Below are 25,929 nucleotides of genomic sequence, written 5' to 3' on the forward strand. Positions count from 1 at the left end.
GCTATAATATTCAAAGTGTAATATTGCTGTTGTTATTATTATTATCAATAATAATAATAATAATAATAATAATAATAATAATAATAATAATAATAATAATAATAATAATAATAATAATAATAATAATAATAATAATAATAATAATAATAATAATAATAATAATAATAATAATAATAATAATAATAATAATAAATAATAATAAATAATAATAATAATAATAATAATAATAATAATAATAATAATAATAATAATAATAATAATAATAATAATAATAATAATAATAATAATAATAATAATAATAATAATAATAATAATAATAATAATAACAACTCCTATAGCCTACACAGTCCTTAATATGGCTACAATGACTAACTAAGTCATAGTCTGAGAACAGGCCTCATCATGTGATGAGACAGACAGCCTATACATTTATGAACATGGACAGTGTTCAGTGATGGTGGTGCCTGGATAGAAACGGCTGAGACACACCAACAGGCACCATGCAAGACTCTGAGGAGATTGAGAAGTGGGCTACTACACCGTCTGTCTACTTGAGTTTGCAGAATTCCATCCCTGACCTCTGCAGCTTATGAGTCACTGGAAATCTGCTTACAAAACACCCATTTTGCAAAAATGTCATTACAACAGCAGGGAAGTAGGGGGGGGGTTACACAGAGGAGCAGCCTCCCTCGTAACACTTTGCCAGCCCCTGTCCAATGCACACAAGACCCGGGAACACACAAAAGCAGTACAAGCAATCACACATCATGGACTCTCATAATAAGCTGACGCTGGGAAGTGGGTGATGCAGCACTCAGCTTATGCCAGTGCTGATAAGAGCCTGAAAGTATTACCCCGGTCTGGCAGCCCGCTCCAAGAAATCCATCCTGAGCCAGGTCATCAATTCTGCCCTATCTGATTGCCCACCAAACCCTGGCAGCTCCATGTCGCTCTGTCCTGTCGCTCTGTCCCGGGCTCTGCTGCCTTTGAGATTCTCTGTATGACTTGCACTTTCATGCTAGGCTTTCAAGCACAGTTATACCACCTCCTGGGGGGGAAATGCACGCAGTTATGGGGTCTTTCATGTGGTCTGAAACCTACATGGGGAGAAGAAGAAGAAGAAGAAGAAGGGGAAAAAGGCCAACGTGTACTCGATCAGAATTCTAATCTACTCCAGGACAACTGAGCTCTGATTTATAAACTCCCTCATATCCACGGGAATTAGTCTCTGTTGCCTTTCCTTCCTTCGTCTGTACAATGCGGCTAAAATAAAGCACAACCCGGGTTCAATCATATCACCTACACTGCCGAATAGTCAAATGCACCAACTATTAATTGAAAAATACTCAACCAAAGCAAAGGCTGCGTTCCAGGCAGGCAGGTAGGCAGGCAGGCAGGAAAACAAGCCATTTTGATTATAGCTGATAAGCAGATGACTCAACAAACATTCAAGGCATGTTTACTGGGTTTTGATTAGAGTTCCGCCAAATACGCCGAAGATTGGACACAAATACGTTGTGAAAACACTGAGCTGTTGCAATCCCCCACGGGCCGCACGAGGGGCACATAAAAATAATGAATTATTTATGCGGGAGACTAGCAGAATATCACTGTGGATAATTTTCTGTGGGCTATATTAAATGTAGTTTTCAAAATAATATGTCTGAGTCTGCATCGCCTAGAAATCATCATCCCCCAGTGGTGGTAGCACAGCATCTGCATATAGAGTCGGAACGGAAGATTGGACGGAAAATAACATTGGATATTCTCCTGCCAAGGAGCCAGAGAGAATTGCACTGAAACATCACACGCAGAGCAAAGCCGCACGGGGTTACTTATTCACATGTTTCTGATCTCTGCTCAGAAACGCCGGCAGCTGAAGGTGCTAATTCGGTAGAGCTAAATGTCATAATGACTCATAGCTCTATCCTCATTCAATTTCCAAGAACTACAATGGCTGTGGGTAATTTGAATTCCCTGATACCTCGTTCATCTCTCTTGATCAGCTGCCCAGTCTCCCTCTCACCAGGGAGCAACCAGAGGTAAAAACACCCGCCCCTCCCGTTCTCGTGTGTTTAGTAGTGGTGGCAACTTCTCAATGGCCTCAGTCTAGTCCTTTGTAAAGCCGGAAGCTGGTCCATGCACAGTAGTTTAGGGCTATAGCTCTGGTCTGATGACGTGTACAGAACTGCCTGTGTGAGCCAGGGGTGTAAAGTACTTGAGTAATTGTACTTCGTTACTTTTGGGGATTTGTACTTTACTCGAGTATTATTAGGTTTGTATACTAGTACTTTTACTCAATTACATTTCAGAGAAAAAAAACATACTTTTTACTCCTTACATTTAAAATGCAGACCTACAAAGTACAAAGTAGAAATCTCGCAGGTCCAACCATATATTTGTTTCTCTGGCCGAACTAACGTTACCGTTATTAATAGTTAGTAATTAGAGATCTGGAATCCAAAATCAAAATGTTTGAGAATGAAAGGTTTCAGAAAGGACAGAACGAACATCTCATTTCAAAACAATTATTAATACTTAGAACTCAATACAACGAGATAACATACGATAAAGCTGCTGCAAATGTGATGAGGCTAAAACAGAATTATTACGACCAAGGAGAAAAACCTGGTAGACTCCTTGCATGGTGCATCAAAAAACAACAGACTGAGAGGACAATCACTAACATAGAGGACGGAAATGGAAATAATATAATCGATCCATTAGAGATTAACACAACATTTAGAACCTTTTATGAAAAACTATATAGCTCAGAATATAACATTAGTGAAGATACACAAACTAAATTTCTTGATAACCTTAACATCCCCAAAATCTCTGAAGAAAGAAAGAAAACCCTGGACGAACAATTAAACATAACAGAGATAACAGAGGCCATAGGAGCATTAAAATCTGGAAAAACAGCGGGACCAGACGGCCTCTCAATTGACCTATATAAACATTTTAAAGATAAATTAGTGACCCCCCTTTTTGAAATGTACCTAGAATCCTTTGAAAATGGCTACTTACCCGCATCAATGAAAGAGGCCCTGATTATCCTGCTCCTAAAACCAGGCAAAACCAATACTAAATGCGAGAACCTCCGTCCTATAAGTTTGATAAACAACGACACCAAAATCCTTAGTAAAATCTTGGCCAAAAGAATAGAGAACGTGCTCCCAGAGATAGTGGGAGATGATCAAAATGGATTCATAAAAGGGAGACAGGGATTTCACAATGTCAGACGAGTCTTCAACATCCTATACAACCAAAAAGGAGAGAGGGACACAGGTCTTCTCTCGCTCGACGCGGAGAAGGCCTTCGATAGGGTGGAATGGGCTTATCTTTTTGATGTTATTGATCGATTTGGATTTGGAAATTACTTTTGTAACTGGATCAAATTACTACACCTAAACTCTGTAGCTGAGGTACTAACAAACGAAGTGACATCTAAACCCTTTAATATCACCAGGGGTTGCCCTCAAGGCTCGCCTCTATCACCGCTTTTGTTCATTTTAGCTATCGAACCGTTAGCAATAGCTATCAGGGCTAACAGACAGCTACATGGGATTGAAATCGGTAATAACGATCACAGAATAGCCCTTTTTGCGGACAATGTAATTTTGTTCCTAAAAAAACCTAGATACATCGATACCCGCACTGCTTGATATAATTGATCAGTTCGGTAGTATCTCCGGATATAAACTAAACGCCTCAAAATCATCACTTATGCTGCTTAATGACAATGAGAGAAAAACCGCTGACCAACAAGAATTCCCTTTCAAGCTCTCGAACAGCTTCACTTATCTGGGCATCAAAATAATACCCCAAATAGAAAATATAGCATCAATAAACTATGAACCTATGATAGACTCTGTATTCAAATCCATAGAGAGATGGATGTTCTTGCCCATCTCTGTGATAGGGAGGATAAACATACTAAAGATGTCCATACTACCAAAGTTCCTATACTTATTTCAAAATATCCCTCTGGCACCACCGGTAAGAATGTTCGGAAAGATTGCATCTCTCATCTCAAAATTTATATGGCGTAAGAAATGTCCTAGAGTCCGCCTATCTCTGTCTGTTGTACCTTCCATTCGATGCAGGGGGGTTGACGTGTCCTAACCTTCATTGGTATTACCTGGCTGCACAATTGAGAACTGTAATGTTTTATTTTTCTAAGGAAGATCCACCATCATGGATGGGAGTGGAAGCATACCCAATGCAACTACCACTACATTTATACATGTATTCAGCTGAGCCAAAATATTTAAGAAAACATACTACACACCCCATAGTGCTCAACATGATTAATGTATGGTATGAGGTAAAGAAATGTATGAAAATAAATAACTCCATGTCGCAATTCAGCCCAATCTGGGGAAACGTCTCATTTAAACCAGGCAAACTGGATGCCGGATTCAAACTATGGACAAAAGAAGGAATAAGTAAAATATCTGACCTTTACAAAGATGGGGTCTTGATGCCTTTTGAGGAACTATCAATAAAATACAGCATCCCAAGGAAGCATTTTTTTAAATATTTGCAACTGAGAAGTTTAATTTCCTCTCTGCAAAACCAATCACTGGCAATTCCTACACTTTCATCTTTAGAAAAAATTATCATCAAGAACTGCAATAGCAAAGGCCTGTTATCAATGTTCTATAACTGGCTTGTATCTGGTTCAGACGAGACGTCATTATCTAGATTGGAGTCATGGAGGCTGGACTTGGGAGAGGAGATCTCAAACGAGGACTGGAACAGAGCATGCGAGGAGGCTCAGACACAAACAGCCAACACTAGCTTAAAACTACTTCAATACAAATGGTTGATGCAGACTTATATAACCCCTGTCAAACTGAATAAATACAACAGCAACACACCAGATAGGTGCTTTAAATGTACCGAGGATTGGGGAACTTTTATACATTGTATTTGGGAATGTGACAAAATCAAGAAGTTCTGGGGGGAGGTGGTGAATAAAATCAAAGATATCCTGTCAGTGAATATCCCACTAGACTCCAAAATGATATTGTTACATTTATACCCAATAAATCTGAACCTGAGAACCAAACAATTTAAATTTATTGATTTTGCTATACTACAGGCAAAAAGAACAATAGCTTTCAATTGGAAGAAAATAGACGCACCCACAATCGGTGCTTGGATTAAAAACATGGCACAATGCATGTCTATGGAGAGAATAACATATATTCTCAGGAACAATATAGAGGTTTACGAGGATATATGGAAACCATTTAATGAATATCTGAGAAGGGAAGATATAGGAGGGCTGCTATAGGATGAGTCCCCCCGCTCTCTCCCGCGGTCAGTCGTGACCCGGACCCCGGGAGAGACCGGAGACACGTCAGTGAAGGTGTTGTAAAGATGTAATTTATTTATTTTTATTTTTATTTTTATTTAAATTTTCTTTTCTTCTTTTCAATTATTTATATTTGTGAACGAGCTATTCTAATGGAGGTACCAATGAATGTAAGTATTATTTCTGTATGACAACAGTAAAAACAAACTCAAAGATGCTAAGAGAGAGAAAAGGGGAGGGGGGAGGGGGTATGTGGGTATACGTATAATCTTGTGGAGAAAAGGAATTAAGAATAACTGACGACAATGAAAACCTGAAATGTGTACTGTAAAACCCAATACAAATATTGTACTAAAAAAAAAAAAAAAAACGTTACCGTTATTAATCCTGGGGCCGCACTTTATTTAAAAACAGCCAATTGGTGATGGGTCCTTGTGCAAGACTAGAAAGCGGGGATAGACAGTCACAAAAAAAGTGTTTACTTTAACCTTTTAGTACTTAAGTACATTTAAAAGTAGAAACTTTTTTACTTTGACTCAAGTGTGTTTTTAGCCAGATACTCTGACTTTTACTTCAGCAAGATTTTGAGACGGTACCCATACTTTCACATAAGTATAATTTCTGGGTACTTTTTACACCCCTACCCCTGCTGTGAGCTCATTTTACTCTATGGTAAGATACAAATACAAGAGTACAAGTCCCAGAGTGGAATTCCCTTTTAATTAAATATACTCAAAGACTGTCCGAGTGGTCCTGTGTCTTCTTAGGTAATAACCCTGGTTCCCAAACGAAGGTAGCATCGGCCAGACAAGCTGTCTGTGTGTCCTGGCATTCTCCTGCTGGAAGCGGACCTCAGCCCTCGTGAAAAACAATCTATACCGTAGCTTCACCCTCTTTTAAAAACTGCTGTAGTTTATTTCTTCCTTGGGGAAACTCATAAATAGTGTTCTTGTGTGTCTCAGGCTAACATCGCTGTCCGTTTAAGAGCTCGAGAGCCTTGCCCTGTTACAGTGCTTCTCCCGAGGCAAAGTGAACTCGCTTTAATTGAACGAAGTTCAAGTCTCCACACAAACAGCAAAAGTAACAGAAAAAAGATCGATGGCAGCAGAGGCATGGAAAAAAGAGATAGCATTGATTTATCTGCCATTGATCGGCGAGGATCGCTGCCTCGTGCCCTCCGGGCGAAGCGCACGCTGTCTGCCAACTGATGGGGATGAATCTGAAAAGGTGTCAAGTGGTTAGAGGACACAGCGGTGGTGTGTGGATGAGATGAGGGGAGAGGGAGAGAGAGAGGGAGATGGAGAGAGAGAGGGAAAGAGAGAGACAGAGAGGGAGAGAGAGAGAGAGAGAGAGAGAGAGAGAGAGAGAGAGAGAGAGAGAGAGAGAGAGAGAGAGAGAGAGAGAGAGAGAGGGAGAGGGAGAGAGACAGAGAGATAGGGAGAGAAAGACAGAGAGAGAGAGGTGTGGGGTGGGTGGGCAGACAGGAGTGTGTAGGGAGGAGAATGACGTATCAGAGGCTGGTTGACTAAAGACTTGATGGGAGAAGAAGACGTGGCAAGGATGACACTCGAGTCGCACTCTAGAGACTATTTTCTAACGCGACAACATAAATGGGCCCCTTTGTGTTTCCTGTTGCAATGTTTGTTAATACAGTTGCTGACGGGAAATAAAACAGGGGGCCAAAGCTGTTCCCATAGCAACGGAACAACAACAGAATGCTCCTGAAAAGGTCAGCAGGGTTGCATCGGGTTTCACTGAATGAAGGATCAAGATGGGAGGAACAGGATGGCGGAGAACTATTAACTGAAATAGCAACAGGTGTAAGGCTAACACCATATTAGAACTGTCTTAAACCGAGGTTTTAAAAGGTCCTATTCTCAATGTCTAATGTATTCTTTTTTAATACTGGTACGGGGGATACGGTCTAAATAAAGTATTTAGTGAGAGGTAACACATAGGTCATTCTAAATGTAGGAAACTACAAGATAAGCAGTTACCCAAATTGAATTACTTTGAGTAGCCTACAATGCAGCTGTATTTCTGTAGGCAGGTCCTGGTAAACAGCTGTATTTCTGTATGCAGGTCGTGGTAAACAGCTGTATTTCTGTAGGCAGGTCCTGGTAAACAGCTGTATTTCTGTATGCAGGTCGTGGTAAACAGCTGTATTTCTGTAGGCAGGTCCTGGTAAACAGCTGTATTTCTGTATGCAGGTCCTTGTAAACAGCTGTATTTTTGTCCCTGGTATGCTAGGGTACTGAAGTGACAGATTCGGGGACCACATACATTAACAAGACTGGCAGACCAGGCTAAAGCAAGGTTTCTGTATTTTGTTAAACCCACCCCTGCACCTTTGTGCACATTTTAGATTGAACATTGTACATGATGATGCGGTTAGTCAGCCGATGTATCAGCCGATGGTCTCTTGCTCATGGTCATGCTGGAAGTGGGCATAGTGATGAGAAATATACAAACAATATTATTATTGTTTACAGTGCCTTTTTATAAAGAAAAATTACTTATCCACTGTACTATAATTATGTGACCTGTACCTGTATGTCTCCTACTACCTGTATACCTCCCCTCCCCCATGCTGCTATGATGCCCAAGGGGATCAATAAAGGAATATCTTATCTTAGAGCCAGTGCTTACTACTTATCCATGCGAAAGCCAGGATGCTTGCAGTGCTCACACCTCTGGCTTCCACCCTGAGACCTATTCAAACTAAAGGAGGCTCGGGTATGTTGTTTGGAGTCTACATGTTAAAATATTAGCTCTACATTCCGACAGCCATCACTGATATAGAGTGTCTGGTCAGTAACATGGGGTCTCCCAGTCCATCCGCTCTGCAGTAAACAGAAAATACATGTTCTGTGGGTATCCCACTGCAAAAATGGTCTGACAGAAATAAGAAATAAAAACTAGTTATAAGCAAATGTGTCCTTGAGACATATCTTGAAATAAATAAAAAAAAAATATCCAGGGTTCTGATTGGATAAAGTGGGAAGGGGTACCAGAAAATATATTTTCTGTTTACTGCAGAGCGGAGTAACCCATGTAGAGCTATTTAACACTTATTTTTACACCGAAATACCACTTACAGCACCTTTAATAATGACATCAGGCGCCTGTTTAGTTATGAATAAGAACATTAAAAACTCAGGGTGCTGTCTGTTCATTGCTGTTAAAGATGGCAGGTAACAGCCGCCAACATTGGTTAATGAGAGAGAGTGGGCAGAGGGGTGAAGCGGTACGATCTCATTATCAGAGGAGATGGTCAATGATGGTGGATAGTGGAAACAAACAGAGGCTGGTGCTAGCTAGCTCACAGTGCCATACTCTCCATGCCGCTGCAGAGCCCTGGACACGCGATGGCCTTGCTGTCGAAGGGGGAGTATTGAGTGACATTCATTGTTTCTCTCGCCATAAATTATGTGATAACTCCATCCCCTGGAGGCAACCTACATTGGGGGATAACCACTATACTGGCAAACGCTCCGAAGAGGCAGAGAATGGAATTTTGTAAGCTTAGCGGTCGTCGGAAAATGGAAAGCCATCATTTTGTTAGATTAGATTAGATTCAAATGTATTGTCATCATACAGCACAAGTACAGTACAACGAAAAGAGGTTTGGCATCCAAGCAGAGTGCAAATAACGGTAAAGTGCAATAGTAATATACAATGTACAGATGATTGATATATGGGTATAAAATATATAAATGAGTACTACTGAGTATAGTGCTAATCAGTATGCACAGAGTTGTAGTATTAATTTGTACAGTGATACAGGTATAAAGACACTATGGTAGTGGTCATACCAGCAGCGTAACTAATGTTAACCCTTTCACTGCCACACGACAGAAGGTCAGCCCTTTACTATCACACAACCGACGGCGATGCTCCATCATTAGCATCATTAGCTCCGCAAATGCGGAGCTAATGATGCTAATGATGGAGCATCGCCGTCGGTTGTGTGATAGTAAAGGGCTAACCTTCTGTATTGTCACAGTGAAAGGGTTAACCGGCTGCCGTGTGGCAGTGAAAGGGTTAATGACAAAACAAAATGGCAAGCTACATAATTCCTCCAAAGTGAGTCAGTGGTTTACCAAAATATTCACCATTGTACCCGACTCACTCTGTCAGGAACACAGAGTGACACTGAATGTACAGGCTGGACCCGGTCTGACAGGAACACAGAGGGACACTGAATGTACAGGCTGGACTCACTCTGTCAGGAACACAGAGGGACACTGAATGTACAGGCTGGACCCGGTCTGACAGGAACACAGAGTGACACTGAATGTACAGGCTGGACCCGGTCTGACAGGAACACAGAGTGACACTGAATGTACAGGCTGGACCCGGTCTGACAGGAACACAGAGTGACACTGAATGTACAGGCTGGACCCGGTCTGACAAAGGGTGCTAGTTATGATCAGAAAAACCGTAAAGGTCTTTGTAGTTTACACATGCAAGGAATTTGATTTGGTCGTTTGGTGCGACAATAACGGACAGACAATTAAGTTAGAATAAAATGTAATGGGGGCGGCTAGGTGGTGTAGTGGGCAAGGCGCTCGCCACATTGCTATCAGCTTGGCCGTTCATACTAACACAATTGGCAGTGTTAGGGGTGGGAAAGCTGATGGGTGGGTCCTGGTCGGGGCGCCTGCTCAGCGAGGATAGGATCTAAGGGGGGTAGTGTGATCCTTCCACACGTTACACCCTCTCAGTGAGAGTCCGCGCTGCCAGGTGAAAAGAAGCAGTTGATTGGCTACACGTGTGTCGGAGGAAGCACGTGATAGCCTCCACTCTCCCAGAACGACTGTGGGGGGTAGGTGCGCAGCGACCAGGAAGGGGATTGGGAATTGGCATAACGACGGAGGAAAAAGGAAGGGGAAAAAGATAAATAAAATAAAATAAAATAATAATAAAATGTAATGTAATGAAATAAAAGGTAGAATATTATGCCTCAGTGCCCTTGATCGAGACACCGAACCCCCAAACTGCTCCAGGGGCGCTGCACTGCAGGCAACCATGCACTCTGACCTCTCTGAAGAAATAGCATAATGTGTGGGTGGGGGGACTGCGTAGTGTGCAGCATGCGTAACTAGGAGGGATTCCACACTGTCTTACTGTACACTTACTGTATATTTTATATTAGAATGTATATACATAACATAGAAAATGTATATCCCGGACCGTATTTAATTCGTAGTCTTATTTTTATTTTTATTCTTATTCGTGACTTTTGTTTTTGTATACCTAAATATTTACTGTTTACTGTGAGCTATCTGTAATGCCAAATTTCCCTCAGGATGAATAAAGTATTTCTATTGTATTGTATTGTATTGTATTGTATTGTATTCTATTCTATTCTATTCTATTCTATTCTATTCTATGCGAAAAGACACATTTCAATTGCCTTGTGTACATTGACAATAAAGTAATCTTCTTCTTCTTCTTCCGAGTGGGACTCTCTTCGCCTGAGGTGTGAAAGGTCACGGCGGGTTCACACTGTCGTAAAAAAATGGGAGCTGGTTCTTCACCTCCAGCGAGACGCCCGCAGTCACAGGGGAGGGTCATAAATGTGACTTACTTGTGGTTTAGTGAATTACAATAAGAGCACGATGCCTTTCTCTAATAGGAATGTTTCGAGGCTCTAGCAGCAAATACAGTAATTTTTTCTCACTAGCTGTCACCAACGTGTGAGGAAAGGACACAACACGTGACACTATTTAACACCTCCTCTGGTGTCTGTCAGCACCTGTGTGATACCAGAGTACAAGCTCTCTTTTGAACCTTTCAAAATGAAAGAAAGAACTAAAGAAAGAAAAAACGAAAGAAAGAGAGAAAGAAAGAATAGCATTGCCCGTTCTGTGGGGATCATACGTTTGTTCAAGTGGACTCATTCCCTCTTAGTTTTGTGCAGCCAGTGAGGTTGATTGATTGATTGAAAAGTTTATTAACAGATTGCAGAATGGGTACAGTACAGTACATCTCAATACATACAATTGTTAAGGGGATGCAGACCAGAGAAAGACTTTCGTCTTGTTTCCACCAGGGTCCCCCATTTTCAATTCATCATAACATATATGACATACATGACATACAGATAGACAGTACTGCTACATCTATACATTTATGACATATCAGATTTGCAAATACAGTACTGTTTGTGATACAAAAGTGTCCAGAAAAGGAGTGTATATACATTTGGCGTAGAAACTGTACATTGGAGGAGGTTGGTGGGGTGGGGTTGGGTGGGTTGGGTGAGGGCTGTACATTGGAGGTGGGGGGGGGGGGGGGGGTTGGGTAGGGGACACACACACATTTTACACTGTACATTGGAATGTTGACAAAGCCTTACTTGGTCATTTACTGTACAACTAGGTTAGGACATTTGTAGGGGCCAGTTTCGAATTGCAGTCTCACGTAGGTGTTTTTTGAGAGTGTTTTTGAAGGTGGGTAGTGATTCACATTCCTTTACAGCTTTAGGCAGGGCGTTCCACATTGATGTGGCATAATTGCGAAACGTGTTTAGTCCCTTGTTTGAGCCGAATCTGGGTTTTACATGATTTGTGGAGCTCCCTCTGGTGTTGTGATCGTGGTATTCACTGACCTTTGGGAAGTATTTTGACATGTACATGGGTACCTTGGTCGCGTAGTGTATCTTGTAGACCAGGCCCATTGCAAGTTGCTGTACTCTGTCGTCTACTCTAAGCCATCCTAGGTTGTCAAAGTGGGCAGGGGTGAGGTGGGTTCTAGGAGTCAGGTCAAGTAGTAGTCTGACTAGCTTGTTTTGAGATGTTTGTAATTTGTTTTTTAGTGCCTTTGAGGTGCTTTGGTACCTTTGGTACCAGGTATGTATGTTTATACATGTTTATGTAGCATTGTGCATATTTATAGTTCCTGGAGGAAGTGATACAAAGCATCAACAATAAACAAGGATAAATAGTGTCATAGATCAACATGGTCTCATCAGAAAATGAAAAATAAAGTACTAATCGACCACAGGAAGAAAATGATGTTATATCGGCAAAAGTCAATACAGACACCGCAACCAGGAGTCGAACCAATAATGATTGTGGTTGTTGGCTAGTGCTCTCACCACTAGAGGCTTTCACACTCAGCCTTTTGTACCGAATCACCGTCCCGGAGCACGGGGGGCAGTGTTCTCACTCACCACTTTTGGGGTGCGAAACGGCGCTGAATCGTTTCACCCCCCGCTGAACGGGACCAGCTGGCAGAGGTGGTCTCGGGGTCGGTCCCGGGAGAACGGGGGGTGTGGCTTTGCGAGCTTGTACCTTTTCACGGGCGTGGCGCCTGGTGCTGACATAACGTCATAAATTTTGTTTGCCATTGCTATGTCTATAACATTGTTCGAATGCATTTATTTCTATTAGACCAGTGGTGCCCAACAAGTCGGCCGTGGTCGACCAGTAGATCGCTCAAAAGCGGACTCTACAACACCATCCATTCGTGATCAAATATAACTTCATATTTATTGGCAATTTGTTCATTTTATATCAACATCCAGAGTCCGCAGTCGTGTTAAGACATTCCCGTTTACATTTTCGGTCGACCAGTAGATCAATGACATTCAATATAATCGATGCAAGTTACTAGTATGTTGCAGTAACGTTAGCGTTAGCCGTTAGCTTAGCGTTATTGTTAACGCTGCAAAACGATCAAAAGCGGACTCTACAACAGAGTTCCATTCGTGAGAAAATGGGGGTGGGTTATATTGACATGGCTTGACAACAGAGGTTCAAATATAACTTCATATTTATTAGTTATTTGTATCTTTATATCAACATCCATTCTCCAGTCTCCGTGTGAACACTTCCTGTGTTTACATTTCGAGCGTGACATCATCGACTACGGCAAGCTTACAAGCTCAAAACGCAAACCGTAAACAAAACCCAGAGCGCACCCAGAATGAAGTGTGTACACAAACTAGAGGGGGGAGAGGGGGGGGGGAGAGTTCGGATCAGATCTCGGTACGGGAAGAACGGAACGAAATAGAAACGAATAGAGTGAGTGAGAAAGGGCCCTAAGGGCCCTTTCTCACTCACTGCTCTGTGTCGAATCAGACCCGGCTCGCATCAGAAAAGGGTGTGTCTGTCTGAGTGAGAACGCTGTCCCCCGTCCCCGCCCCCCGCTGATTCGTCCCCGGGGGCGCTGAACCTGGACCGCAGAAATAGGTGGTCTCAGGTGCGCACTAGTGGGGGCGGTTGGGCCTGGCAGTTTTGTTTGCCATTGCTATGTCTATACATTGTTCGAATGCATTTATTTCTATTAGACCAGTGGTGCCCAACCAGTCGGCCGTGGTCGACCAGTAGATCAATGACATGCAATATAATTGCAAACAAGCGATGGGATAATGTTAGCTTCTGAACAGGCTAGCTAACTAGCGTTAGCCGTTAGCCATTGCTGTATACTATACTTTCTTGTTCGAATGCATTTATTTCTATTAGACCAGTGGTGCCCAACCAGTCGGCCGTGGTCGACCAGTAGATCAATGACATTCAATATAATGCATATAATCAATGCAGCAATGTTACTAGTAAAGGCTAAGCTAACTAGCGTTTAGCCGTTAGCTTAGCGCTATCGTTAAAACGCTCAAAAGCGGACTCTACAACACCATCCATTCGTGATAAAATAGGGTGGGTTATATTGACAAGGCTTGACAACAGAGGTTCAAATATAACTTCATATTTATTGGCAATTTGTTCATTTATATCATCATCCAGTCTCCGCAGTAGTGTTAAGACACTTTCTGTTTACATTTTCGAACGTGACATCATCGCCTACGGCAAGCGTAAACGCTCAAAAGGCAAACCGTAAACAGAACCCGAAGCGAACCAAGACCGCAGTGTGTACACAAACTAGAGGGGAGAGAGGGGGGGGGGGGGAGTTCGCATCAGATTCGGAACGGGGCCAGAACGGAACGGAATAGAAACGAATAGGTGAGTGAGAAAGGGCCCTAAACCACCTACCAACTCTGATACAAACACAGTGATACTATGATTATGGTTTGTTTTCACGTTTAACGGTTATGGTTAAGATATAAATGTACGGTTAGGGTTCCACAGTTATGGTTAAACTTTAAGGTAACAGTGTGGTTAAGGCTTGGGTTACATTTACATTTACATTTAGTCATTTAGCTAACGCTTTTATCCAAAGCGACTTACAAGTTCTGTGCGACAAGACAGCAAGAAGGGTATAACTCTATCAGCTGAGTAACAATGTTCATCAAAGTGTTGCGTGTTACAGTGTAGGTTAGTTTATTAGGACAAGTGCATGACAGTAAGGTTAGTCAGGGTTCGTTTTTTTTTTTTTTTTTTTATCATTTCAGATAATGGTTGAAGAAGTGAGTCTTTAGTCGACGGCGAAAGATTGGACGGGATTCGGCTGTCCTAACTGGGATGGGTAGTTCATTCCACCATTGTGGGGCAAGGACTGAGAATAGGCGGCTTCTCTTTGATGACCCTCCGGGAGCTTGGATAGGAGTAGGTCTGAGGCGGCCAGAAGATGCAGAGCGTAGGGGTCTTGAGGGTGTGTAGTTAGAGACCATTGACCGGAGGTAGGCGGGAGCGGTTCCCTTTGCCGCACAGTATGCTAGGTCGAGGGCCTTGAAGCGGATACGTGCAGCAATGGGGAGCCAGTGCAGGTCCCTAAGAAGTGGGGTGACATGGGCTGACTTCGGTAGGCTTGAGATCAGGCGGGCCGCTGCATTTTGAATGAGTTGAAGAGGCTTGGTGGCAGTGGCCGGGAGGTCAGCTAGCAGTGCGTTGCAGTAGTCGAGGCGGGAGATGACTGTTGATTGGACGAGGAGTTGGGTGGCTTCTTTTGTCAGGAAGGGGCGTATCCTTCTGACGTTGCTCAGGAGGAATCTGCAGGTTCTGGTTGTCGCTGCGATGTGAGCAGAGAAGTTCAACTGGTCGTCGAGGACAACACCAAGGTTCTTGGCGGTCGGCGACGCGGTCACAGCTGCATTCTCGACTGTGATGGAGAGGTCGGTCAGGGGGGAGGATTTGGCCGGCAGGTGGAGCAATTCTGTTTTGCTTAGGTTCAGTTTGAGGTGGTTGGTCGTCATCCAGGCGGAGATGTCGGACAGACAGGCCGAGATCCGCTCAGAGACGTGGATATCTGAGGGAGGGAAGGAGAGGAAGAGTTGAGTATCATCGGCATAACAATGATATGAGAAGCCATGAGACGTGATAATGTTACCCAGTGATTTAGTGTAGAGGGAGAAGAGAAGGGGTCCTAGGACCGAGCCCTGGGGGACACCCGTCCGGAGGGGGCGGGTGGCCGACAGAGTCCCTCTCCATGACACTTGGTAGGAGCGGTCATTGAGGTATGATGTCAGCCATGTCAGTGCAGATCCAGCCACTCCCATTCCTGCGAGGGCCGCGAGGAGGATCTGATTAGGGTTAGGGTTATGGTTAGTTTAAGGTAACAGTGTGGTTAAGGTTAGGGTTTGGGCGAGGCTATCAAAACAGTGTGTCTTGGTCAGTGTTGCGTTCCTCATATCAACACTGGTTGCACGCACGCTAATGACGCCACGTGCACGCGTGCTCCCGGTCGCGTGCGCGCGCTCCCGCGCATGCACATAAATGTTCCCTCGCATAAACACAGACTAAAGACAGTGCCTAATTGCCTCTACGAATGGAATGTAACACCTGACGACCGGCGCTATTGATATGCAAAGTAGCCAGGTGGGTACTTAGCGAGTTGGCGCATCAGTCGAGTGCAGCGCATTCCTGTGTGCACGCGTGTGCACATCCGTGCATGTGCGTGCACACGCTTCTGCTCACACAACTTTGGTTGCATGGAGTGCAACCCCGTCCCATGAGCAACGCATCACATGGTCTTGGTAGTCTTGAGGTAAAGATACTTGCCTCCCATGTGAGTGCCCTGGGTTTGTTCCGCAGCAGGGGAACTCGTTTTCTGAAAACAAGTAAACATTTTTTTTTTAAAGATATGTACATATTTGTAATACGTACACATTACATTGTACATTTTTGTAAATACATCAATATATTACTTATGGCTATAACACAACATACAATACTTTTTCCTGTGGTCGGCTAGTACTTTATTTACATCTTCTAAGTGAGACCGGGCTGCATAATACAGTATGCAAAGGGTCACAGGCTTTAAGGGGAGGAGCTGCGGTCTGTGTTGTGTTTAGCTCAGGATGCCCTTTGTGCACAGATCTGCCAGCGCAACAAACACACATGCATATTATGTGATGAAAGAGTGATGGGGTCTTTCCACAGACTCCAGCCAAGTTTAGCAGCGCGGCTGCATTCAATTCATTTCCAATGTAGAGCAGCATATGCAGTACCACCTGTGTACCTCCTGTGTACCTCCTGTGTACCTCCTGTGTACCTCCTGTGTACCACCTGTGTACCTCCTGTGTACCTCCTGTGTACCTCATGCGTACCTCCTGCGTACCTCCTGTGTACCTCATGTGTACCTCATGTGTACCTCCTGTGTACCTCCTGTGTACCTCCTGTGTACCTCCTGTGTACCTCCTGTGTACCTCCTGTGTACCTCCTGTGTACCTCATGTGTACCTCATGTGTACCTCCTGTGTACCTCCTGTGTACCTCCTGTGTACCTCATGTGTACCTCCTGTGTACCTCATGTGTACCTCATGTGTACCTCATGTGTACCTCATGTGTACCTCCTGTGTACCTCATGTGTACCTCATGTGTACCTCATGTGTACCTCCTGTGTACCTCCTGTGTACCTCATGTGTACCTCATGCGTACCTCCTGCGTACCTCCTGTGTACCTCATGCGTACCTCCTGTGTACCTCCTGTGTACCTCCTGTGTACCTCCTGTGTACCACCTGTACCTCCTGTGTACCTCCTGTGTACCTCCTGTGTACCTCCTGTGTACCTCCTGCGTACCTCCTGTGTACCTCCTGTGTACCACCTGTGTACCTCATGTGTACCTCATGTGTACCTCCTGTGTACCTCCTGTGTACCTCCTGTGTACCTCCTGTGTACCTCCTGTGTACCACCTGTGTACCTCATGTGTACCTCATGTGTACCTCCTGTGTACCTCCTGTGTACCTTGTGGCCCCTCTACATTGAAAATGAATTGAGTGCAGCCGTGCTGCTAGATTTGGCTGAGGTTGGGGAAAAGGCCCTGTAACATTGCACATTGACTGTGATATAATCTTTTTCGTGTATTGTAAGTATTGATTGTTAACCATCTATTTTATTTTAATTTGTTTTAGATTTTTTTTCTTTGTATTTTACTGCTTTATTATTTCGGATAGGACAGGCAGAGAGGAAAGTTGGGAGAAGATATGGGGAGGACATGCAGCATAGGTCCTGGGCCGGATTCGAACTCCGGATGCTGTGATTACACTGCGGGCGCAGCTACGTGGTGGTGCGCCACTGTGGCACCCAGACCATCTATTTCTATTGTTTATTTATTGTAATATATGTAAAAATAAGATTTTCTTCTCCCTGCTCCTTTTCACTCATGGAATGTGCAAATTGAGAGGTGCTTTTTATTATTTACTTTTATGGAACTGCGCATTACCATGAACGGAACAAATTTATATACATTTTATATTTAAAATTAAATATTGGCCAAATGGAAAAACACAGTGAGCAAGAGGCTGAGCCCTCTCTCTCTGATCAACAAATAGGCAATAGCAAATGTAAATACTTATCTAACCTATAAACGTGGCTCAGAATGCCAGTAAAATGTTTTTTTTAAGGGATCAACAGAAAGCTCAAAGAGAAATACTGAAATACAGTATAAAATTATCCATTTCTCTCCCATGTCTCCTTTCAAATCCTCCAGTTGATGAACGCTGGTCACCATAAGATCGGCATCTTGACCTGACTATACCATACTATACGGCACTATACTAACAGTGATAGTAATGTGTTTGATTGGCGACCAGTGGTGGCAGCACCGAGCGTTTGTCGGGCTTTCCCAGAAAACCATAGAAGAACGCCGCCATTAGACTTCGGAGATAAAAGGGTAATTTTATACTGTATTTCAGCAGCAGCTTGTGTTTTCACTCCACCTGCCGTTATCGAGACTATTTGAGCTTTCTGTTGATCCCTTCAAAAACACAACGCTAACTTGTTATAATTAGTCAGGACGAGTTTTATATATTTATATATTATGCTTTTTATAAAGTACTCAGTACCTCAACAACCTAAATGATCCTTCCATCCATTATGGAATATTCTAAACATCACCAGGCATCAGCCTGACAAGACTTACAACTGCTCTTTTCCCTTTAAAGCATATATATAATAGAACTCTTTGTTCTAAACCCAGCATCGGTTTTAGGCAGGGCTGTCAAGACCTGTCAAGAACACGGCAGTTCTTCCTGTTGTTTGAGAGCCTAATAGTTGCCATCTCTGGTCTCTCCATGCAATGCTTTGCCATCTATAATAGCACTGGTGTCTGTGACAGGTAAGAGGCCTCTATATCACATTGAAGACATTAACGCAAGGTTATGTATATAACCAAGTTCTATGAATTATGGCGACGCTCAGCATCATCTGCACTATACTTCACTTCGTGCACGTGCACTGAATAAAAAATTCCACCATGTACCTTTACATCCCAACATTCGTCTGGCCACACCCCCATCCGCTTACCTTCATAACATTTACATTTACATTTAGTCATTTAGCTGACGCTTTTATCCAAAGCGACTTACAAGTTCTGTGCGACAAGACAGCAAGAAGGGTATAACTCTATCAGCTGAGTAACAATGTTCATCAAAGTGTTGCGTGTTACAGTGTAGGTTAGTTTATTAGGACAAGTGCATGACATTAAGGTTAGTCGGGGTTAGATTTTTATTTTTTATTTTTTTTATCATTTCAGATAATGGTTGAAGAAGTGAGTCTTTAGTCGACGGCGAAAAGCGGGTGCATAAGCGGGTGCATAAGCGGGTGTGTGGTCACCTACTCGCCTCCTTCCCAAACTTTCACCACAAGGCGAGATCAAGGGCCGCAGCGGCGTCTGATGCTGAGCGTCGCCATAATTCATAGAACTTGGTTATATACATAACCTTACGTTCTGTTTCGTTATGGATCTCGCTCAGCATCAAACTGCACAAGGGAGGCTGAGCGAGAGCCATAGCCCGACAAATGTACCCCGCTGAGGCCCCCCACACAACCATCAGACCGGGGAGGACCGAGCCCCCCGACCCTCCCTAATGGAGGATACCCCCCCTATTGGAGGCTTACGGGAGGGAGACGGATCCGACCGTGCGAAGAGGAACTCAAGCAACTCAACGCACAGGGTGAGCAGACCGTGGCTTGACCCCACGACTACACACACGCACAACCCGCATGCCACCAGGGAACGAACGGAAGGAACAACCTCGTTACTGCCCCCAAAATCACGGGGTCAAGAGCAAACCCAACCGCGTGGCAAGGTTGTAGCAGCGGAGCGCGAGGGAAGACCCAGACCCACTGAAGGGACTGGATCCCCTGGAAAAAGGGGGCCCAGAGAGGTCAATGACGCCAGGCATCAAGACCCCACCAGGCGGTCACTTAGTGACACCGCCCCCCACATCGCCAGCGTATTCGGATAAGGCCCCTCCAAGAGCGGGCCCTTTCCCCCCAATAGCACACCGCCTGGCACACTGACCCTGCAGAACAGGCAGTCAGCATGGCCGTAAGCACTTAAAAAAGGTTAACCAACGGAAGCAGGCAGCGCACCGGGGAAACCAGGCAGCAGGCTGTAACCTGAGCCTGGAGCACTGCGGACGAGACAGGCGCCAAAGGAGTCAGCTGAAAACAGCCCCCCCGGCGGAAGGGGCGTATGCTGGCGTTGTTGATCACCATGACAAAGCCTCCATTAAAAAAAAAACACCCAGGGGCGGCTACGTGGCGTAGTAGGCAAGGCGCTCGCCACGAATGACGGAGACGCTGGGCTTGCCTGTTCGAGCCCAGCGCTCCACATTGCTTTCAGTTTAGCTGGTCGTTCATACTAATACACATTGGCCGTATTAGGGGGTGGGAAACTGATGGGTGGGGATCGGGCGTTGTGGACAGTGACTCCTACAGGTCGGTTGGTGCGCCTGCGCAGTAGAATCAGGAAGTGTCGGGGGCAGCGTGAGCCTCCCACGCGTTACTCCTCGCCACTGAGAGATCGAGCTGCGCAGGTGAAAAGATGCGACTGCTGTTACCTCAAGTACCGGAGGGGACTTGTGCTATGTATGACTTAGTCCACATTGCAGCCGGCTTGTGGGAGGCAAGAAACAGCGTTCATGACAGGGGAGGGTTGAATTGGATGATACAAAATTGGGATGGGAGAAAATATAGAAAATGGGAGAAAAAGTGGAAAAAAAAAAAAAAAAAAAACACCCAGAGGGGTCGAGGCAGAGAAGGCTGACATGATTGGCAGACATCATGAACGTGCAGGGGCACACTCAACCAGGCAACCCGGGAGTTGACTCTGCTCCAACATACCAGGGAATCAACTACACTCTCGGTACAGACGGTGGTTGTTCCTATAACCCCTCAAGAAAAAACTCCAAAACACACCTGCGGGTATACACTGGCTATACGGCAGTACAAGTGTTTCAGTTTTCAAAAAAGGGTTATTCCAGGCCTACGGGTCGACGAAACATTACTTCGGACCGGGCCCGGCGGCTTGGGAAGCACAGGGTTACCAGAGGAGGTCCAAAGACCACCCCAACAGCCCCTTCTTCGCCACGCGTGAGAGAGGAGCGAAAAGAATGGAGAACCAGCCCTAAGCACACCGCACTTGGTATGCCCTGGTGGTCTCCCAACCAAGTACTAACCAGGACCGAACCTGCTTAGCTTCCGAGATCGGACGAGATCGGGCGTGTACAGGTTGGTATGGCCGTAAGCCATTACGATAGTGCAGAGTACAACATGTACCCAACAAAGGGTCTCCATAACGCCTAACCCTGTGACACCCGGGCCGACCTGGCATTTTTCCCCCCGAAAAAAGCACAAGTCCCTCAGGGTACCAGAACAGCAGATCTGCATCCCCGGCGGACAACGGGTTAACTGACCTGGACCAGCGCGACCAGACCAGTCCCGTGCCCTAACCACGCCGACATGCCCACTCCAGAAGAGGGGGTAGGTATGCGTGTCGATCTAAAACATGAAAAGAGGGGCGCCACCCAGACGGTCCAATTTGTACCGCGCTCAGTGGCCCACCCCAAGGGCGTGAGACCCCTCTACCTATGTTCTGATCTATTCCGTTAACATCCCCCAGATATGAACGAGAATTCATCGAGACAACCTAGTAAACTGGCGCTCGGAAGAGACAAAACTCCATCCCAGTTGCCCTATAAAAACGCTGTTTTAATAACGAGCAACCAAGGCGCACTTAGCCCCTGCGTGATTCTTAACAGAAACACCCCGAGCCAGCACTATGTACGTGTCGAGACCCAAACACATCAATGGATAGTCTAGCAAGACACCAAACATTGTTCCTCCAAGTCGCCTGGGAGAACGACACGGAGCCGTCGTGCTTCATGTACCTTCCTCTTTTTATTCAAAAAAGAAAGAAACACAGACTGACATGAATCCCACGTGACGCAGCTGAGGGTAAAAATTGTTTACATTTTTACATCCCACCACCCTCGCCACAGGGAGGAGACGGAAATCCCCAGAGAGACTGTCACCTGACCCCCACGGGAAGCATCCAGGTCTAAGGCTAAGGTGTGCACATGCACGGATACTCTTCCCAAAGGGGTCAGCCGACCTACCACCATGAATTTCCCCAGGACCACAAACAGACACGGGAGAATGCGCCGAGAAACAGTAAGAAAGCTTTTATTGTAGGAAAAATAGATATTTAATACAAGGGTTATACTTCTATATAAATAATTGGTCGTTAGCCTATTTAAAAGACCCACACCTCCTAGGCCTAGGGTAGTTAAAAGGAGGAAGGGCTCAATGCCCTGTAAACCCACCCCCAGACTGTTGCTCCCACCCACGCTACCTATCCCCGCCCCTGAGGCACTACACACGTGAAGAAAAAGGGTTTGCCCTGCACACGGGTCTATGACTATCAACCATTAGTCTAGAATCACACCACACCACACGGTTCACTGCAAACAGCCTAAAATAGGTATCGATATCACACCATCCCTCGGGGAGCCACGGCAAATGATTATAGGGAATATAGGTAGGTAAATACACACTAAGTGTCACACAGTAACTAAGGGGGCTGGGATAAAATAGCACGGGCTGCTCACCGCTAGGGGTAGGGCCTAGGCTTAGAATACTCCTCTCATATCCTAACCTAGGTTTGGGCAGTGGAAGCGCTGAGTTGACAAACACTACAAACAAAGGTTTTAAGTATGACCGGGGCCCGAAGGTGAGGGCCGGAAGGACGCCACCTCCTTCCGCTCCCGTAGCCCCTCCCGTCTTCGGGCTAAAACTGTTCTGTCCGTACTGGGGTGTTTTAGGCACTCCAAGCACCAGGCGTACAATAATGTCCTCCCGCCTGCAATGGAGGGCACAGTCAGTAATAGCAAGGTCCCCCCGTTCCCGGGTTCGTCACAATGCACAAATTAGATATCCTCCATATGATTCAGCAAAGAGAGAGAAAGGTAGTTCACAGAGGATGGAGTGTCCACAATACTAGGTTCAAATCTTCTACAGTTTTACTGGCTTACTGCATGCCGTTCCGATAATCTTCAGCTTCACGCTACTAATAATATTCCTAATTCCAATGCAGTCACTGTTCGTCTATGTCTTCATTTACCACTCGGGAAACAGTTCGCTTGTCAGGCGCGTATTCTAATATCTTGCATCCTTTACTCACGGCGGGCGGTGTGGCGATAATGTCTCTCCTGTCTGAGGCTCCACCCGTTTCCACTGCGGGGGAACACCGCAGTCGGCGATAGGAACTGGTTCCACTGGAGGAAAAGCACAACACAAAAGAGTCGCGTGTCCTCGTACTCCTACAGCCCTGCGTCCTCTGGTACCGTCCTCTCGACTCCCGTTTTCGTTCTTGTGTAGACTGCATGACGTTACGTAAGCTACCCCCCCCTGGTGGTCCTGCACTCGCCTGCTGTAGCTGTCTTTTGCACAAAATCACCATCCTCCCAAGACGGCTTTCTCCTCTCCCACCGGGACTTCCTGGACTCCGTCTAGACAAAAAACAGGGACAGCATGGTGCAGTACAGTGACGGTGCTTCGAATATCATCATAGGCCGATATTCACTTGCCTGTTATATCAGCCAGGTAAGCCTTTAGGTCCTCTTCCAGACCATCCCGGGACACGTCCTCCTCTTGGGCTCCCGCAGGTACATACACACCACCATACAGATACCCCTATACCCCCACCCGCGACAAGACTTCCCACGTGAGCTGTATAGATTGAAAAGAATATATTGCAACATTGAGCTATGTAACACTTGGGTTAGGGCTCTCCGAGGAGGAGGCACTGAACCAATACACACTCAATAATCGAATTGAATACTCTATGGCGGGGGAATTTCCGCGGTGCACACGCCCAATCTTCCTACAGGTGTACCTGACGCTTAAATAAAAGAAGCGCCACCCCCTGGTCACATAAATCCACTGCACATTAAGTCCATTTTGGCCGTTACAACACATGTTCTCATCACAACTAACCAGATCATTTTTACACATGTAAACAACAACCCGATTTCTATGGAGAGAGAAGCTATACCAGTGACAAGACAATTCACACACAACACGCGTCGTATCCTCAATGTATTGCAGCAACACACGTTTTGGAAAACATCGTTATTACAAAACATTTAGAAGGGAAGGAAAGAAGAAGTGTTTAAAGTCCGGTCGGGACTCCTACCCTGAGCGCAGGCCAAGAGAACTGCAATCTGGCTAACGGGACACCGAAGTTGAACACAGCATCTCCTGTGTTGGCGACGAGGGTAACGTCGCTGGGCCACCCAGCCACTACGTTTCTCCATGTTGACGCAGTCCTCGCTGGCAGGGCTCCTGGTGTAGGTTTGACTAACATCCTCTGTCAAAGATGACGTCGTAGTCAGAGTGTTTTAAGGCATGTTATAGTCACAGTATCGTTTCAACAGTGTAGCATTAAGCTAACAGCCGTCCGACTGATAGCAACAAGCTAACGTTTACTAGCCTGGTAAACACAGCGAGCTAGCGCCGCAGCTAACAGCTGACTGGCTAACACAGTAGGCCACAACTAGCACGCCAGCTAAGCAGCTATCCGACTGATAGCAACAAGCTAACGTTTACTAGCCTGGTAAACACAGCGAGCTAGCGCCGCAGCTAACAGCTGACTGGCTAACACAGTAGGCCACAAACTAGCACGCCAGCTAAGCAGCTATCACCTGAACTGTACACAGCGGCCTGTCTGAACAAGCCACACTTCAGACAGGCCGCTGTCCAAGTCCCTCCCCTAAGAGGGAAAAGAAAAAGAATGTCAAACACAGTTTTCAACGGTGATCCAGACATACAGCGGGGCCAGCACAATTCCCATTTCGGGCTGCAGCCGACTTTGAGCATGGAACTCCCGATAAAGAAGATCCTATGCCCACATTTCCTCGTTAGGGTGTACTTTCATTTTTATGTGAAAGGTGGGGCCTGCACGGGACAGAGAAGCATCCGCTCGAGAATCCTGGGTTCACCAGGACCTGGTCGCGGCCCACTAGATTGACCATCATGGGCGTCAGACCAAGATCCTCCGACCGCCGTTTAAGCCGAGCAGAGGACCCCAGTCTGGAGTCGGCGTTTCGTAAAATTGTCAGCTAACCCCCACAGCATCAACAACAACCAGAGCTCGCAAGCAAAACAGTACGTACCCCACCCTGGAAACAACCGCTTCTCACAACAGTCGGTGCTTCCCACAGTCCAGCTGTATGGCCGGAGGGCAACCCCATCCAGCCGCAGCAAGGAGGACTGTAGCTGGGGAGCATGTCAGCGGCGTGAGCTCCTAATACGAAAAAGCCGTTGAAGGTCAGAATGATCATCATCTTCCAGACACTCGAAGACAATATCGCCGTATTTTCTCGAAATAGTGAGAGAGAAAATAAAGATATGATGTCAACGTATCTTCCCGTTCTCTTGTTTTCCAACTTTCTTCTACTAACAACCTCGTCAAGTGGGGATCTACCGAAGGCACTTCCTTGTGGTGAAAGTGAAGAAGGAGGCGAGTAGGTGACCACACACCCGCTTATGAAGGTAAGCGGATGGGGGTGTGGCCAGACGAATGTTGGGATGTAAAGGTACATGGTGGAATTTTTTATTCAGTGCACGTGCACGAAGTGAAGTATAGTGCAGATGATGCTGAGCGAAAGCCATAATGAAATAGAACACTAAACACTTAGTAGTTTAGTTGTTATCATTATTATTAACTATATATTCTTTTTAAACAGAGTACACAGCAGCACACAGTGCAAGTGAAGCAAACAAACCCAATAATGGGCTTTAAAAGATACAAACATTTAAAAAGTAATAACTAAACTCTTGTGACACCACCATTTCCTTTTCTTTTTAAATGCTGTCAGCATAACATAATTGATGCATCTCAAACCCTCTTTTCTTGATCCTCCAATCACAACTGTTGCTTTCCTCTGACCAATGGGAATCAACAGTTGTGATTGGA

Source organism: Notolepis coatsorum, assembly GCF_963971535.1.
Source record: "Notolepis coatsorum genome assembly, chromosome: 10".
In the NCBI taxonomy this organism is placed as follows: Eukaryota; Metazoa; Chordata; class Actinopteri; order Aulopiformes; family Paralepididae; genus Notolepis; species Notolepis coatsorum.